This window comes from Megascapheus bottae, chromosome 19, assembly GCF_031878675.1.
Source record: "Megascapheus bottae isolate mThoBot1 chromosome 19, mThoBot2.hap1, whole genome shotgun sequence".
Classification (NCBI taxonomy): Eukaryota; Metazoa; Chordata; class Mammalia; order Rodentia; family Geomyidae; genus Megascapheus; species Megascapheus bottae.
The window spans coordinates 28169800-28188954 of record NC_143527.1 but is presented as its reverse complement, the minus strand read 5'-3'; the positions used below and the strand labels follow the sequence as shown (position 1 = coordinate 28188954).

General features: G+C 38.9%; 1 protein-coding gene across 5 annotated transcripts in view; it reads left to right on the top strand.

Annotated features, from left to right (window-relative positions):
• The first annotated feature begins 411 nt into the window (after positions 1-411).
• Positions 412-19155, top strand: part of Dtna (dystrobrevin alpha) — a 287652-nt gene continuing 268908 nt past the window's right edge. For 3 of the 5 annotated variants that reach the window (XM_090353262.1, XM_090353257.1, XM_090353265.1), the window contains exon 1: positions 412-635. The gene's annotated coding sequence lies outside the window, so the exon portion shown is untranslated. The remainder of the gene's footprint in view (positions 636-19155) is intronic. The other 2 variants (XM_090353266.1, XM_090353267.1) reach the window with 1 other exon arrangement.

Here is a 19155-nt window from a genome sequence, read left to right as displayed (position 1 = left end):
CGTTTTGATTAAAATCTGGGTCAACATGAGAGGAAGGGGATTTAAAAAAAATTTTTTTAATACCGTGGCTCTGTTCAGATCTCCCTACACGTGTGAGGAAAAACTAAGAAATCAACAAAGCACATACATCAAGCTTTGAAAGAGGAAACAAAAAAATAATATATATATATGGATGGATTTTATTTCAATTTTTTCAATGGGAAGCATGAACATTATATTTCCCTGGAGGAGTATTTCGTTTCAGAAAAAAAAAAAGGATAGTGCAAGCAGTGTGAGGGTGAGTGTGTGTGTGTGTGTGTGTGTGTGTGTGTGTATGTGCGCGCGCGCGCACGGGTGTATGTGTGTGTGCGCGCGCGCGCGCGTGCGCCTGGCGCGCGCGGAGGGAGAGGGGCGGGGGAGGCGGCTGAGGAGGATGAGATCATAGTTTTCAGGATCCTCAGGAAACCCTGGTACTGGCAGCAGCCAGGCTCTGCTGTGCCCACATGACCCACAACTCTGGCAGCGGACCGGGCACTTCCAACGTGATGAAATAATAAGGAAGCAGCTCCTACTCTCTGCCCGAACGTCCCTGCAGATCCACGGACACCTCCTAAGAGTTTGGCGAGTCGGTGCCCGCGACGCCCGTCCATCCCGAGGTGTGTGCGGAGGCGGATTCTTCCTTGACAGCTGTGCCGTGGGGGAGGGCGCGGGGGCGCAGGGGTTCGGGGAGCCCGGCGACCCGTGGGTGGCGAGTCCCGGCTCTGCGGCGCGCCGTTTCCCGCTGGCCCCCGGCTGCCTGGGAGCCCTCGGAGGGTCGGGAGGTGCGCAGGACGCGCGCGGGGGGACCGCGACCGCCCGTGGTGGGGGTGGAGGCTACCGGGGCGCGGGCACCGGGGAGCGAGGGCAGCAGCCCGCGCCGTGCGCCCGGCGAAGTCAAGTGTGGAAGCGATCGGGGAGCGCGGGCGGAGACGGGGTTCGCCCCAACGCCCACTCTCGGGGGTTCCCACCTGTGCGCGGGCGCTGGCCGCGCCGCCGGGCGGACGCCAGGCATGTGCGGGGCGCTGCAGCCCAGACTGCGGCGCGGCGTCTCCCGGGGAGGCGGGCGGCGCCTCGGGCCCGCCGGGCGGCGGGAGCGGCGGTGGCTGCGGCAGGATGACCGGGCCCCGGGGCGCGGGGCCGCGCAGGTAAATTTCAGCAGCCCAGCCAGGATCCCCGCCCCCGCCCCTGCCTTCCTCCTCCCCTCCGCCCCGGTGTCTCCCGCCACCCTGAAATCCTCCTCCCCGGATGGCCAGGGAAGCCCGCTCGCTCCTTCGAGTCTGGAGATGAGTTGTGCTGCTGGGCTCCGTGCCCTTTGGGGCGTCCTCTTGGGCTGAGCTGGACGGGAGGCGGCGAGGCGAGGCTACCTCCATTAGGGACGACCGGGGGACCGTCGGCTGGGGTTGGGGTTGGGGACTGACCGGGAAATCCGCGATGAGGGGCTTCGTTCCGGCTAGCGGCGTCTGCGCGTGTGGCTGTGCGGGGTGGGGCGGGCGCCGGGCGGGGTCCGGGTGGGCGTGGGCCCCGGGGCGGGCGGCGGGATGGGGGGCTCCCGCCCTGAGAGTCTTCAGCATTTCTAGCCTGTTGCCCGTATCGGAGCCTACCACGCGGAGCGAGGTGGGGGGAGGTTCATTAGGGTCCCAAAGTGAGCATGGAGAGAGGAGTCCATCCAAAGGCCAGCCCCCAGGAGAGGCAGAGGAAGGCTTTGGGCACTGGGTAGTACCATCGTTGGGGCTTGGCATGGGAAGTTTGCTCTTCTGGTGGGCTTGGGGAACAGCCTTGAGCTGGGAAGTCAACAAGTCCACTGGGTGGGGAGCCTGCTGGAGGGATGCTGAAAGTGAGGTACCTCCCCTTGGCCCAAGCTCACTCTAGGAGATGATGGTTCTTCCAGTAGATAGTGACATTCCCGTTTCCCTGTTTTCTGCATTTATCACTGGTGATGCGTCAGCGTGGCTTTTTGAGCAGAGATAATGTTGAAACCTCGTATTGTACAATAGTATAGTTACTCATGTATTTCACACATATATGCACTTTTTTTTTTTACTTTTTCAAAAGCAAGAACTTCAGGGGAAACCCACGTTTCGTTGTTCAGAGTGATTTAGGATTATTCATTCTTAATAATATGATCCACCTGTTTACAGGTGAAAAAACAATTCAGGCACCTAAGGTCATACAGCTGTTACAGGTTCGAGCCAGTGGGATATAATATGCCCTTATCAAACTCATTGTACACGAAATCGTCAATATTGGATATGTTGACCACGTTTTCAATGAAAATACTCTTAGCTGAACACATGCTACCTCTCCAAGGCAATTATCTTTTCTTCTATTTTTTAAATTCTGTAATTATAGCCAATACCTATTGAATAGTGTTCTCTTGCCAAAACCAAATTTCCAACCATAATTACAAAATAGCATGCAATAGCAGTTTAAGATTTCGTAGCTGAAATTTATCAGCAAACTGAATTATTATAAAGCTGATGGCCAAAGCTGTATATTTGTTTATGCTTAATCTTAAACTTCCTTTGTTCAAAATGTGGCCATCATTTTTGCCACAATATCACATTGCAGATTTGCAGGTGACTTATCTTGAGTCTGAGTCCAAGCATTCTAACAAGAGCTTGAACAGTTTTAAAAGTTATGCAATTCTCTGTCAACTGCCAGTGATTAACAGACTATATTTTTGAGGGCATTGGTGTGCATTGTCTTCTCATCTTCCTGTGGGCACTTTCTACAGAATGGTGGACAAATTAAGATAGATTCTTCACATTTTCACTCATTAGTTCTAAAGCAAAAAATTGTTACCATCTCATGTTTTCAGTCAGCCATGATGTAAAGAAAGGTTTCATTGGAGTGAACTCTAACTCCATATATTTAGAGACAAGATTCATGTTCTTGAACAGATGTCTTTCTTAAGGGTTCATTTGTTATTTTTGAGTAAATTAAGTTCTTCATATAGTGACTTTCAAACTTATTTTGATATAGATTTCCTTTAACTCATTTGCTTTAATTAAACAGCATACAAACTTTCAAACCCCACATCTCCAACATTAAAAGCTAAAAGGTCCAAAAAGTCCCACTGAATTATATGATCATGAATACATGAGTTATAGACACAGAAGTACAATGAGTACAGTAGACAATGAGTACATTATTATTTGGAGATCCTAGAATATGATTCTGTGGTGGGAATGGTCACATACAGTCAGGATCAAATGTTCTTGTCGTTAATATTAAATTCAAAGATTCCAAATCTTTTTTGCATAAAATGTTGATTGTTACTAAAGCATAAACACTGTGATACATAAATGTATCTCTTTTTTTTCTTTTTCCTGGTTGTGGAACTTGAACTCAGGGCCTGGGCACTGTCCTTGAGCTCTTTTTGCTCAAGGGTACCATTCTACCACTTTGAGCCACAGCACCATTTCTGGTTTTTGAGTTGTTAATTGGAGATAAGATTCTCACCAGGACTTTTCTACCTGGGTTCTCTTCTAACCATGATCCTCACATCTCAGCCCACTGAGTTGCTAGGATTACAGGTGTGACCTATAGGCACCAGCCTTAAATGTATCTTTTAACTGACTCGGAACTGTTTTCATTCTGTAGCTTAAATTTCTTATGTTAGACACACTATTTTCTTGCTACTTTCATCGCACACAGTGGTTCTGGCTTGACTTTCTTCCTCTAAGTTCCACCCCTTGTGATTTATAAAGAATTGTACTGCCTCTGCCCCTGGAGAGCTTCCCTGTGCCAAGTACCGGAAGCCAGGTATCTGGGGTGGGTAGAAAGATCAAGGTGAGCCCTGACAACCTAGGGAACACATTTCCATGAGAGCGATATATATAAGTAAATGATTATTTTGTAGTTAAATGTCCTGAGGGAAGGATGCAATTCTTTTAGGATATATATTGGAAGATTGGGAATTAGACATGGGTGTCAGAACAGGATGGACCAATAAGTGAAAAATGTGGAGGAATGATGTGCAAGAATGTGCTTACTGAGTCCAGTTGTCTTCCTAAATGCACTACTGTTGATTTTCTGCCATTAGAGACATGTCTCTCTGGGGTTGCTTGCCTTTATCACCCTAAGCACATGCACAGATTCACAGTGCTCCTATCAGTATTTTCTTTCTTTCTTTCTTTCTTTTTTTATACCACAGAGCATAACTACCTTTGTCTTAGGATTGGCCTATGTTAATTGGTTCTAATGAAAAATAGTCCTTTTCTTTCTTTGCATTAGCAACTGCTCTCAAACTAGCATGTGGTTTTTGTTTTTGTTGTGAGCATCACAGACTATCTCAAATGGAATTTTAATTGATTCATCACAGACTCCCTAAGATTCTCTGAAGGGCCCAAAGAAATTTTAAAAAAAATCCAGAATAAGAGAGATGAGATTATATCTTGAATATGCTGGAGAAATAGGTATTTACACCTCAGAAGAAACATAAAACTGAATTTATTGAACTCTATGTAATGGACATGATCTGTGAGCTCTGTGTAAATTAACTCTTGTTCACATTAGCCGTAGGAGGTGGGTATTTATTATCATTATTATTCTCTATTTTATACAGTGGAAAACGGAAGCATAAGTCAGGACTGTCACATGGACATGGGCTTTAAACTCATGTCTGTAATTCCATAATCCACACTATTATTCAGGTGTACTACCTGATTCAGAATGTATTGATGCATTAAATTCCCAACATTATTGAAAAGCACTGTGCCTCCTAACCTAGAAAAAAAAGTATTGAAAAAATGAATCTCCTGCATACTACCTTTTGCCCCAACTTTTACCAGGATAAAATTTTAAATTTTAGACTTTCTAACCTATTAGTCCATTCTGTGGATTAATTTATATCTGTGAAGAGATACGAATGCCTTACACAAGATTGATGGTGGATAAGTCATTATGCATTTCTTATTATGTATTATATATTACATGTTTAAGTGAAAATTGTCTCATGCAAACTATTTAACACAATAGCATTTTTTAAAATTAAAAGTATATACTTGGCCTAGGGAAATATCCTTAACAACTAGAAGTTCTACTTTTCATAAACTTAAGAATTTCAAGCCACCTATGTGTCTTTTCCTCTAGTGACTTTGATAAATGCACTAATGAAAAATTACAGGATGTAATGTGAAAACACCTGTTGAATTATTTTGTCATAATTAAAAGGCCTCTGGTAATTTTTTATATTATGGGATCTCTTTGATATGAAGCAATGAATATATTATGATAAAATTATAGAGAAAAATTGCAGTTTGAGGTATTATCCTAATAGTATGAATCTAGGTCACATAGTATGTGTCATTAGCCAAGTGAAATGCTAATTGGTTAAATGTAGAATACACTAAAGGGTATGTTTGTTTAGTGCTTGATAATGAGTGTCAGTAAGGAATTTCTCCTTGGAAATTATGGGTAACAAACAGCTGGTTTGACTAGCAATAATATCAGCCATGAATTCCTACCTAATATGCATGTACAAATACTTGTATATCTTCTCAGAAATTCTTGGAAATGCTCAAGCAAGACACTGATTCATGGATGCCTGTGAAAGATATGATACATCATTTATCTATATGCTCAGCTTCATATGAATCTGATTGCTCTAATTTGTGCTATAAGTAAACTGGCACAGCTCTTGATTTCTATCTGTGATGTTTTTAAGTGTGTAGATATCCAAATAGAAGATATAGAGTATACCAATGAGTAAAATACTAACTGGTATTTATAATTGGTTGTGATAGTATGTCCTATTGCAGAGTTATGCCCATTAAATGTAAGCGTAAAATGTACCAAACAATTAAAATTAGCTTTATGTTGTGGTAACAACTTCAAAATCTCTTGAATGAAAACAGTAAAGAGATAATTCTTACTAATGTGTTATCAATGTTTGCCAATAAATGACCATCCTACAACTCCCTCGTCCAGAGATTTAAGTGATAAAGCTTCATCATTCAGGTCAGCTTTATACTTCCTTATAACACATGAGACCATACTGAATTACTATCCATCCTTAAAGACTTCCAGCAGTCAGTCTACTTGCTACTTCCCATATTTGTTGACCACAACAAACCAAATGACTATGTATCACCTAAAGAAGGAAGGAAATTACAGTCTTATCATTTGCCCAGGCAGAAAAATTAAACCTTTAAAACACTGGTGAACAGATATTGGAAATACCTCATAAAATTAGCCAGTAACTCTCAACAGTTGGATCATATAAAAATTATAATTTGATGTGAAAGTAGGCTCACCAATATCTGTATCCTTGTACTCAGAAAATAAAATACTTTTTGCATAAAACAACTAGTGAAGAATCAGAAGGGAAAGCTGTCGGGAAATGAATGCCCTCACTGTTTTCCAGCAGGACTTGTACTCAAGGAATAATGATAACAGGCTATGGTTTCCTTTGAGTTAACACGTGAAGTGGCCCATTTGACAGACACTACAGACTAACTGCAAGCCAGAAACAACACTCAAACTGTGTCTTCTGAACCAATTTGATTGTATCAACACCGTACAGTTATATATGAATTTTGTTACTTGTGTGATATAGACAAAAGAATCATTTATGCTGTCATATAGGAGATATGACTATATAATTTTCATTTCAATCTTTTATGTTCAATTATACACACATATATGTATGTGTATATATACATGTACATAATATGGGGATGATGATCAAGATTGTTGATCATTATACTCGTATATATTGCCATGTTGAATTGAGATCTCTTTGTATAATACCTTTTTTACAAAAAGAGATAGGAATATGCATAAAAATTGTGCTGTATATTTATTATTTTTATTTTATTGTATGTTTCCAAACATAATTTGCATGATTAGATCATATCCACTCTACATTTTAAGTAAGCATTTTATATTAAGATTCCCAGGTGTAAGAAGTAATAGTTCAGGGCCGGGAGTTTGGCCTAGTGGTTAAAGTGCTTGCCTAGCATGCACGAAGACCAGGGTTCAATTCCTTAGTACCACATACATAGAAAAAAGCTGGAAGTGGTGCTGAGGCTCAAGTGGTAGAGCTCTAGCCTTGAGAAAGCCCAAGGACAGTGCTCAGGCCCCGAGCTCAAGCCCAGGTCTGACAAAAAAAAAAAAAAAAAAAAGAACGGAAGTAATAGATCTCTTTCCTCCGTTTTTTGGGTTGTTTTTTTTTTTTTTGCTTATCTTGCAACATCTCACAAAATTATGGTACTATATCATAATGAATAACAAACTTCGTCATGTCAACCATAAGTCCTGTTTCTCTTTTATGGCCACACTAACTTTTTTCAAATCATCCCTGTATCCTTAATTCCTTAAAATCACTTACTTGTTCAATTCCATTTTCTCATTGCAAGAATATTATACAAATGTAGTTAAATGTGGGTGATTGACTTTGCATTCATCAAAAATTACTGGGATTTTATCTAGGTTGTTACATGTCTACAGTTTATTGGTTTTTATGTCTGAGTAGTATTTTATAACATGAATACTGTGATAGTTTATTTACCTGTTGAAAAGACATCTGGAATTTTTTCTCAGATTTTGACTACTACAAATATGAACATCTGTGTACACATTTTTCTGTGAATCTGTGAATGTAATTATTAATTTACTGGAAATAAGCTCTCTGGAGTTATCTCTATACTGTCACATGAAGCAGCTAAGCTTTTCCAGAGTGAATGTTACATTCTCTATTAAAGATGGCAGAATGTTAAGCTTCTCTGTATCTTCACTATTCTATGCTATACATTCTAGTAGATATGTAGTAACACCTTCTCATGTTTTCATTTACTTGATAGTTAGTGCTGTTAAACACTTTTTTATGTGCAGATGCAACATTTTTCTGTCCTTTTGGTGAAATATGTCTCTATGCATTTTCTGATTGGATTGCTTGTAGTTCTACATTGAGTTTTGAGAGTTCTAAATATATTCTAACTATATTGTCAGATATAATAAGAGACTTTCTTGCATTGGGAATATTTAAGTCTGTTCTTTAGTATCTTATTCTCTCCTATTGATATATGTGCATAATACTTCACCAATATTATACTTCTTGATATCTGTATTTATATACCTTAAAATTATATAGACTTATTTCTTCTACTGCATTAAACCCTTATAGCTATTCTCTTTCCTTTGCCTTCTTATATAAATTTATGTTGACAAAAATGCATGGAATTCATATGGGATGAGACTAAACAAAATGAACTGTAGCATATGAAAAAAAGAGATTTCTCTTCGTGATTGTTGTTCTTGATGTACCTTGTACAGCTATTTCTTTTCTCTTTTTTTCTCCCCTTACGGTTAATTCCATGTGGTTACTGTATCAGACTTTGTTACCTGGTATATTGTATATACAGTTATTTGTTTATTTGAAATAGGAAAGGGTAGGGGAAAAAATAAGATGATTGGGAGGGAGGGAGTATTGAAAGAGGAACAAATACATGAGAGTGGTTTCAGTGTGTGAGAAGTAATTTACGCACTACCTGACAAATGTAACTTCAACCATTCTATACATTACTCTGACAATAATTTTTAAAAAATGCGTGGAATTTTGAATGGAATTGTGTTAAATTTATATAACAGTTTGAAAATTGGCATTGAATTTATATTTGTGATATGTATCTCAATTTTGTTCTTCTTTTTGAATTCTTTTAGCAGTGATATGTGGTTTTTCAGAATTCCTGTGTCTTCATAGATGTATTTCTAAGCATCTCTGAACTAATTTAAATGGCAATATATTTATTTTTTAATTTCAAAGTTTAGATATTTCTTTCAGGTACATTGAAATTCGATTGATACTCTTGTTTAGCTCACATCTTGGTAACTTGCTAAGCTCATCTCTTAGCAGTATTTCTTTTAAATTTATTTATGTAGATTATCATGTAATCTGAAAATTGAGGCAGTTTGATTTTTCATCTGTATGGATTTTGTTTCCTTTTCTTCTCTTAATGTATTGGCTAGAACCTCCAACATTATATTGTATATTATATTGAAAATATAAATATTAGTATTATATTGAAAATTATATTGCCTTGTTGCTGAGCTTTACAGGGAAGAATTCAAACTTGCTTCATATCATCTATACTATTCTGACAGATGGTCCTCATCAAGTGCAAGAATTTCATCCCCTTTATGAGCATTTTTTAAAAAACAAATAGATTGATTTTTTTGGTAGTACATTCTACACTAGGCAAACTGTCATGATACATGTAGGCTGTGTCTCCAACCCTGTTTTTCGCTTGTTAGTTTTAGAATAGGGTCTCATATTCTATCTGGGTACATAGCTGAGCCACAATTGCCTAGCTTTAAGCTTCTATCACTGATGGGATAACAGGCATGAATTACCAAGTCCAACTTCCTTCTGTGGTCATGGAGGCTTAAGACTTTTCTTTCCATCCTGGTCGAGTGTCATAATCTTGCCAGTTTCAGCCTCCTATATGAGATGGAATAAAAGCTGGGTACAATTTTATACAGCTATAAGCTGAGAAGGGGTTCTCATTAACGTCTTTGTAGCTAGCTACAAATCCCAATCATGACATTTTAAGCCTCTGAGTTTTAGAGATATAAGCCGCTAGCACCTAGATTGTGAGTTTTTAATCAAATGTTTTCCTTTGTTAAATGATGCGATACCGCAATTCTAGTCTCTTAATATGATAGTTTGTTGATAATTTTCAACAATTAAACCACCCTTACATCCTGCCAAAAACTCCATTTAACTCAAAATGTGTATTTGTGTGTATTATTTTGTAAAAACAAAAAAGAAGTTTTACGTCTATGCTCATGAGGAATGTTGGCTTGAAGGGTTATTTTTTCTATCTATGCCTTTGGTAGTAGTTTCGGGATAATACTAGATTGATTCAAGTGATTAGGATACATTTCTAACTCTGCTGTTTTCCAAAACAGATTACATATAATTAATATTAACTTTTATGTTTTTTCTAAAATATTTGGTAGAATCCTGCAATGGAGCCATCTAAGCTGGGAGGTTTCTTCTTCAGGATTTGCATTCGTTTGCTGAGAGCCATCATATCAAAATGCCACAGACTAGGTGGCTTAAACAAAAGCTATTTATTTGTGTACAGTTGTGATGGCTACAATCCAAGATCAAGGGATTGACAGATTGGGTCTCTTCTGAGGTCTTTCTGTTTGAGATATAGATCTCTGTGTCTGTATGCACAGGAATGTGTCTGTGTGTCCAACTTCCACTTCTTCGGAGGACTCTGTCTTCATGAACCCTAACAATAACCCTACTTAAAAGTCCTAGTTGAACGTGATGTTACATGTTGAGGTGCTCATAGTCACATATTCAACCTATACATAGGGGCACAATTCAGCCAATAATATTTATTCATCTACTTGATGATCTGCTTTATGTTGTCCTAATTTGAGTAATTTAAGTTTTTTGAGTAATTGGTCCATATCATCAAATTTAATTGTGTAGAATCATATGTAGTCTGTCAAGTCTGCAGAATTGCGAAGTCATATCAATTGTTTCATTTCTGATGCTGGTAATTTTGGTCGTCTTTTCTCTATGTTTTTCTAGAAGTTTTTGCAATTTATCTTTAAGGAAAATAAGCAATGTGTTTCATTTCTGTATTATTTTTCTGTTTTTATTTCATTTATGCTCTTGTAATCAGTGTTCCCTCTACTTTTCTTTCTTAGTATTTGCTCACTTTTTTAATTTTAAAGAGTGCTTGAATGATTGCTTAAAACTTTCTCTTCTCATGACCGGGAGTTTGGCCTAGTGGTAGAGTGCTTGCCTAGTGTGCACAAAGAACCAGGTTTGATTCCTCCATACCACATATATAGAAAAAAGCCAGAAGTGGTGCTGAGGCTCAAGTGGAAGAGCTGTAGCCTTGAGAAAGTCCAAGTATTAGCAAAACAACAATAACAACAACCACAGCAACATCTACAAAAAAAGTTTGTCTTCTCTATTGTGTGCATTCAGTGCTCTAAATTTTTCCCTCATAGCACTGTAATACCTATTCATGTATGCTTAAGTCAATTCAATGCATTTAAAAATTTTCTCTTCAGATTTCCCCTTGAACTCATGGTCTAAAGTAATGTTGACATGCCTAACGTGGAGATCTTTTTGTCATCTTTATAGTTCTGACTTCTAGTCTGAGTTGATTGTCATAATAGAAAAGCACTCTATTTGATTCCAATTCTTTTAAAGAAGTTGAGATACTTTATTAACTACGATATGTTACATAAGGCATATACTTCTGGAATAAAAAAAATGTATATTTGGGCTAGAAGTTTGACCTAGTGATAGAGTGCTTGTCTACCATGCTTGAAGACCCAGGTTCCACATACATAGAAAAAAGCCAGAAGTGGTGCTGAGGCTCAAGTGGTAGACTTTTAGCCTTGAGAAAGTCCAAGGACAGTGCTCAGGCCCTGAGCTCAAGCCCAGGACTGGCAAAAAAATGTGTATTTGACAATTTTTAAAAGAAGTGGTCTATGGAAACTGACTAACTAAGATTGTTAATGCTGCTAAAGTCTTGTGAGAAATTTACTGAATTTCTCTCTGATTCTTCAATGAAGGAAGGATGTGGGCAGTACACAGTTATAACTGGGGATCTGTCTGTTTCACTTTTCACTTCTACCAATTTAGCTTTACATAATTTTCAGCTCTTTTACATAGTGCATACATATTTAGGATTGCTAAATCCGCTTGGAGTTATTAGCTGTTTTACCTTTAACTTATACCTTTCTACATTAGGCAGTCTTGTTTGCTCAGAAATCTACTATATCTGATCTTCACCTATGCTTTTGTTACTACTTTTTCCAGTTATAATATTTCTATTCCTTATTTTATATCTTCTCTTTTTAGCAAATTCTTGCACTCCATTTGTATTAAATTGGTTTATAATTCATAATAATCAAGTACCTAACTGCCTGTGGAGGTATTTTTACTATACGCTATTATGATACATGAAAAGAAAGGGAATCACAGAAACAGCAGGACAAAGGATGAACTAATGCAATGATGATACTAGACACTATGCTGGAAATGAACTTTACAATTGGGGTGGAAGTGAAATATGGAGTGGTAAACAGGAGAAGATGAGAGAAGGGGTAACTGTTTAAAAAGAAATATACTCATTGCCTTGCTTTTGTAACTCCCATTTATCACCTTTACAATAGATTTTTCAAAATTCTGACAGAAGGTACATTTTTATCTGTCCTCTCATTATTGGCATCTGTTCATTGTGTTTCCCTTCCCTTCCCTTCCCTCTCTCCTTCCTTCCTTCCTACCTTCCTTCCTTCCTTTCCTCCTTTCTTTTTTTGGTCCAAGATCAGGACTCAGTACCTGATGGTTTCACTCATTGACTATCCTTCTACCAACTGAACCATGCCTCCAGCCTGTCTTTGTTTTTTCATTCACTTGGTTCTTGATGTTGGTAGAATGAATAATTTTTGGTTTAAACCGGACCATCTTAACTGTTACGAGGCTCTTTGGGATCTTACTTGAACTTGATGGAGCTGTCTTCTCTTACCATCACTTTGTTGTCAGCATGGAGTTGGTGCTACTTTATCATCAGTTCCTCACTCAGCCATCCTGACATCTGGATGTGCATGTTGACTTCATGTTCCTATGAGACAAACAAGATTTCTCATTAGGCCCTCACTGATAACCCCTCCTCGCCCCAGCTCAAAAGGACAGGGATAGTGCCTTTCTCTTTCCTATGAGGAGCTCACTGACACCATAAAAACACAGAAGGAGGCTGGCTGATGTTTATGAGGCCTTCTCGACCTAGCTGATACTTCGCTAGGCCTCTTGTGACAACCCTTCCTCTCCCCAGCAGAGATTGGAAGGGGAGCCTTGGTACTGTCATCTGAGAGCAGAAGTCCCAAATCCTATGTGGTCTCAACTGATAGCATTCTGGGGCTGGGAAATAGGCAGCCTTCCTCACCATGTGATAGAAGTGAAAACCCTAGCTTTTTCTTTGACCTTCTGTGACATGGTGTGATGGGGGAAGTAGGAAGACCATTTATAGCAAGGATGGAAGTCTAGGCTTCTGCCCGTATTGGCTTGAGCATGCTGGGAGCATAGAATTTCTGTTTTCAGTGGCTGCAAAAATGCAATCAATTATTTCCTGGGTTTTGTTTGTTTGTTTGCTTGTCTTCTTCGTTGTTCCTATTCTGATCCTTAGGCTGGAGAGGGCATTCTTTGATTGGTACCTTTTGAAAATCTGTGCCTGTTGGCATTTCTGTTGGCGTTTCTAGTTTCTTCAGATATATGAAGCAGCAAAAAATTTCAGGGAATTGACTACTTAGTAATTTCTTGGGCCCTGGGGCAACCTAGCTTGTTTCTCTTCTGTCCAACTTTAAGAGTTTTTGTTTGTTTTAGTATATAATGTCCATGGTTTTGAATTGCGTGTAATAGAAGAAATGAGGAAAATTTATTTTACTTCATCTTAGCAGAAGTGTAATCCCTGTAATTTTTTTTGCCAGTCCTGGGAATGAGCTCAGGGTCTGAGCACTGTCCTTGGACTTTCTCAAGGCTAGAGCTCTACCACTTGAGCCTCAGCACTACTTCCAGCTTTTTTTCTATGGATGTGGTACCGAGAAATCGAACCCGGGTCTTCATGCATGCTAGGCAAGCATTCTACCACGAGGCCAAACTCCTGGCTCCAATCCCTGTATTTTTTAAGAGTATAAACAGAGAAATGCCAGTCTACACTGACCCTCCCGATGAATCTCAGCAGGTTACTAATAGTCCGTTCTTAATCAATTCATACTTTATAGATAACTGTGGTGAGTATGTGTCATCCTGTCTAGGATGAGGTAAGTCCACAGAATAGGCCATCAGATTAGGCAGTGTGGGCCATATAGAGTTACCTTACTCTCCAAATAGGATCCTTCATCTGGAGAAGCCATAGCTGATGACTATAGCAAGTTTGGAAATTCTCTCCACTTTGGAAGCACACCATACTAGCTCATACTTGTCTCACCAAGTGCTATTTCATTCCAGGAATATCACCCACCTAAAGTGACGTTTGGAACAATAAGTATGTGGGTGAAATGTTCCTGCTAGATCAAAAATACATGACACAAGCCCACATTCAAATTCCACGGATCACCAACAACCAGCATTCTTGTTCCTTTGTTTCATGTAGACATGAACATTTAAGATAAATGTGTTGGTTTTTTACATTGTTTGATCATTTCTTGTTGTATTAAATTCAAAAAGTTGAGCAAGGTGTTTCCTTCCTGAGTCCAACGCGATGAGAAATGATGGGAAGGAAATCCACAGAAGGCACAGTATTGGGAAATTCTCTTGAGTGGAGACAAAGTTATTGGCATTGTAGCTAGCTCTCAAACTCTTACTGTACTAAAGCAATGATTCTCCATGTGTGATCAACAGGGAAGCAACATCAGCATGAGCTCTCTGAGAATATAGCTTCCAACACCCAATGGTAAGATGTAGCCTTGTAAAGGAACTCTCATACCCACTATACTGCAAACAACAGGGCTATTCCCTCAGTGACCTTCTAATCATCCGTTTAGATCTTTGGAAAATGTATCTATTGAAGGTCATACTTTTATTCTTTTATCGGAAATACTTGCTCAAGGAAACAGAGTAAATTTTTAAATTTTAAACTTACAGGTTTGGTTAATGATTTGCGCAATCAATTCCTATCCTCGAGCCAAATCTTGCAAGTGACACAAGAAAATACAAGCCATGCCTATAGTTACCTGATTTTGCTCCTTACAGTTGCCAAATCTATGGATTTTCTAGTTGCATCAATACCCTTTCTGGTGCTGGCACCAGACAGGAAGGTATTGGAAGGAGAGAGTGGAGTATCTTGGCATCATGTGAGGAGGAGGCTTTCTAGGAGATCATGTCACACCAGATTGTTAGAGACAGATGCATATGCAGATGTCCAAACTCATCATTGTCATTACCACATGGGGGATTTGCTGTCTACCACACATGGGCACATTTCTCTGGGGTCATATGAGAATAAAGGAAATCTTGGCTGGGAGACTGTCCTGACGAAAAAGAAGCTACATTTCTAAATAGAGCTTTTGTAACTTGGGTAGAGTTCCAAACTCCAGCGTGGGAAGTCAAAATTGGCAAGAAATAAGAAGTTAAAAGGTGTAAAACTGTTTTGTGATTGTAATAAAATGTATGTGGATGCAGCGTTGAAATGTATTCTGTGACCGAGTTCCTGAATGTGGTTTAGTTTTGTTGAAAATGGTACTTTACATAATTTTATGCAATGAATTAGCAAAGCAACAGGATGTAAGAGATGTGTATTTGCTTAATTCTGGGTCCTGAGAACTGATAATTTAGCTTGTTGATGAAAGAATCATATTTTACTAGGCATAATATTAAGCTGAACTTCTTATTTTCTATAAATCACAAATTTGTTTGAGATATTTTTTGCTCCATGCACCTTTTCAAAGGCATCTTGACCTTGAGTAAATGAGGGAAATAGCATGTGACCATTTTATCTGTGTTTGATGAAAGATGATATACACTCTTGGCTCATATTCTTGTCCATTCACTTGTCTCCACTGCTTATTGTCTTGAGCTTCTTTTATTCCATCTGAATTGTGCGTGTGTGTGTGTGTGTGTGTGTGTGTGCATGTGTGTGCGCGTGCATGTGCGTTGGCACACACCGGTCCATTCATTCTGATTATATTTCTCACTTAATTTTGTTTGGTGTTTTAGCGGTTGCCTCTCCAGAGTGTTTGGGGGATAACATTTTTTCAAACCATCTTATAGATTGTTCATTAACACCATGTGGCTGTCTCAAGGGCTCTTCCCTTTAAGAAGAGATTTTTCAATAGGGCAGCAGACGTTTTTCTCACCCACAGAGTCATCCTTTCTAGAATAAAGGCCCCATCCCAGGCAATACTAATTGGATGCCTTCTTTTTTTAAAGTAATTATTTGCTTGGTCTTTTTCATTATGGCAATTAAGTCACTGCAACTCTGCTTAGGTAAGGCTGAAATATGGAGAAAAGAAGAAATCAGATTTTACCTTAAATGAAGGGCAACAAGAGGGAATGTAGTCATGTGTGTAGGGGCCACATTCTCCCCTACAGGGTTAGCTTCTATTTATACATAAAAATGGGCCAAGCAAATTCCTATTCCCACAAGCTGTTAAATTCTTTTTCTTCTCTTTTCTGCAAAACACTGAATGTAATGAATGTTTGCCATTAGAATGTTTACGAAAATGTTTCTTTCTGCAAATGCTGCTAAGCACCTTTTAGGAAGTGATATATAAATCACATTGATTTTAGAATTTTGATCTAAATGTGAGTCAGACTTTCAAAATAGAAAAAATGTTTCAAAGCATCTGGTGGATCTTTTTTTGTTTTCCTCAATGTTGATGGGATGGCCTTTCTTAATATTTTTCCTGCTTTCTGTTGGCTTGCTTGTGTTCATTTTGGGGTAACTGTTATTTTTGGTTTATGCTTTACTTTCTGGGATCATGATATAACAGAATATAAGAACTATCTATCTCTAATATTTCTGCTGAGATTGCGCATACACTTGAGAACTGTCGCACACTCCTACAGTTTGAGTCTTGGTATAAAAAAGCAACTAGAGTTACTCCATAGCAACTCCAATCTGCTATGGAGTAAATAAACTAGCGTTATTAATAGTCAGGTGGGGTAGTGTATGCCTATAATCCAAGAACTCAAGAGACAGAAGCAAGATGAGACAGCTCTGTCTAAAAGCTAGAGTAAGGTGGGGAAAGAATGAAGAGTAATAAAAAGAGACAATTAAATGCAAATTCATTTTCGGTCTTCATAATTATATGACACTGAAAGTTTACTGTACAATTAATAGACACTAAGGAAGAGGAGAGAGAGAGAAGAGCAACATCCATGTATGACAGAACTGTTACATGGTAGAGATGAGGTTCTGGGCTCTGTGACTAAGTTATTATTGAAACACCAAAGGAGCTACAGATAACTCAAGAGGTGTTTGGACCTTGGCTCCATGCAAGCAGTCAACTAGAAAACAGAATAGATTCTAGTTGAAGAAACAAGGAATGTTTCACATATAATAAGGATGCAATTTCATCTTCAGAGTGACAGATGTACTCTGGTCAGAACCTATGATTTATTTAACTTACTTCTACATAGTTTTGATTTATCCACAGATTCATATCTCAAAAATGCACTTATAAAAAGTATAGAAATATACAGGAAATAGTTTTATTTCTATAGAAATAGCTAGTCATAATAGTAATAATAAGTAAAAGAGATATACAGATATAGCCAACAGTAAATATATCTATAAAGATTTTCCCAAGTCCTAAGGACATCTTGTCTCAGTAATTTAAATGAAACTCCAGTAATTTTACTAAAAGGCCAGCAGTTCTACCTCAGTAATGTTTCCTGTTGTTTGGGGAAATATCTGTGAAACTCAGTTTCCCCTATGAATCTGTTCTTAATTTTTTGCATCTATTAAGTGCCTGATTTAGAGCATCCTGCTAGATGTGTTCTTGGTATTTTTTCTAGTTCTGGGGCTTGAACTCAGGGCCTGGGCAATGTCCTTGGGCTTTCTGAAGGCTAGTGCTTTACCACTTAAGCCACGCCACCACTTCTGGCTTTTTCTGTGTATCTGGTATTGACATATCAAACCCAGGGCTTCATACATGCTAGGCAACCATTGTTACTAGTAGGCCATTCACCTCACCTCCTGTTCTTGGTATCTTTTCACTCTCAAACAATCACCAGTTTCAGGATGTGTGTGAAGTGGAGATTGCTGTCGATGTGGAGCAATGGAGTTGAGAAACTGCTGGTCCGAAAAACTCCTTGAGCCATCACTTTTTATTCAAAAAGCCCATAGTCTATATTTTTTCTATTATGCTTGAGCATCTGAGGAAGAAATGGGGGTAACAGTATACAAGATATTCAGAGGACACTAGGTATGGAATAAACATGTATTCTGGAAATCAGAACAAACGCAGAAACCATATGTTTATTTGTCCATTGCTTTTTTTTAAATTAACAAATGCATAAACAAATGAGTATTGGCATTAATTCCAGTCTCTGCCAGGAAAGCTTCAAGAGAACTTCAGTCTGGCTTTCAAAGTGCTTTCAAAGCCAGAATTCTTTGCCCCCACGACAGTGTTTGGGTTGTAACTTCTGTAAAGTTGGAAAACTCTTTGTTCTATTGAAGTTATAATATTTTGTCTAAAGTAAATTTGAAGAGTGGACCAACAAGAATGATCCCTGCCATACCTTCTGAATAGATTCCAGTTGTGGAATGAATCCATTCTATGGGGATATTTGAAGACTAACATTGGCCTTTTTCACCAGGATTTTATTAGACTGCAGTATGATTTTACATTTTAATGACATACTGGGTGATTATATGATCTTGTGCTAATTCCCTATCAACTTGGAAAGATGAATTTAGGGGGGGGGGGTTGAAGATTTTAGCTTTTTGCTAGGTCCTGCTCAGAGTTTCTAGTTTAGTAAACGCAAAGTGGAAAACAAAGATTTGCATGTCTAGCAAGTTAGGAGATGATGCCAACAGTTTTCATCCAAGGACTACACTTTGAGAGGAACAACATGACATTCACAGCTATGGTGAATCAGAGACTATTAAAAAGTGAATCATTTATACATACTATTGAAGACAGTGTTGTAAGGAAGAAATGAGATGCTCAAGTGCATCCCAAGGAAAGCCTGAGGGAGTCTGCTCAAGCTTCCACGGCAAAATTCATAGAAGGCTGGCTAACAAACAACACTCATTCTCACACTTGAGAAATTGATTTTTCACACTTGTGCAGGATGTGAAGTTCAAGGTCATCTGGTAGACCCTGCTCTGACAGTCCATTCTTTTCTTGGTCCACACATGGTAGCAAGGTGTTCCCTGGGCCTCAGGGAACTAATACTATTCATGAAGGCGCTCTTCCCCTGACCTAAACCTCTCCAAGTAAATACTCAGAAAATACTGCCACCTTAGAGGTTAGGATGTCAACATATAAGAAGCAGCCCATGAAGTACCTGAGCCTTGAAATTTTATGGAATGTTGGCTATATGATGGGGGATATATTAAAATCAGGGGATCCTTTAACTTTGTGGCACTTGTGTGGTCCTGCTGTTATGGTGTTCTACCTTCTCCTTGAGGGATGTACTTTTAAAATTCT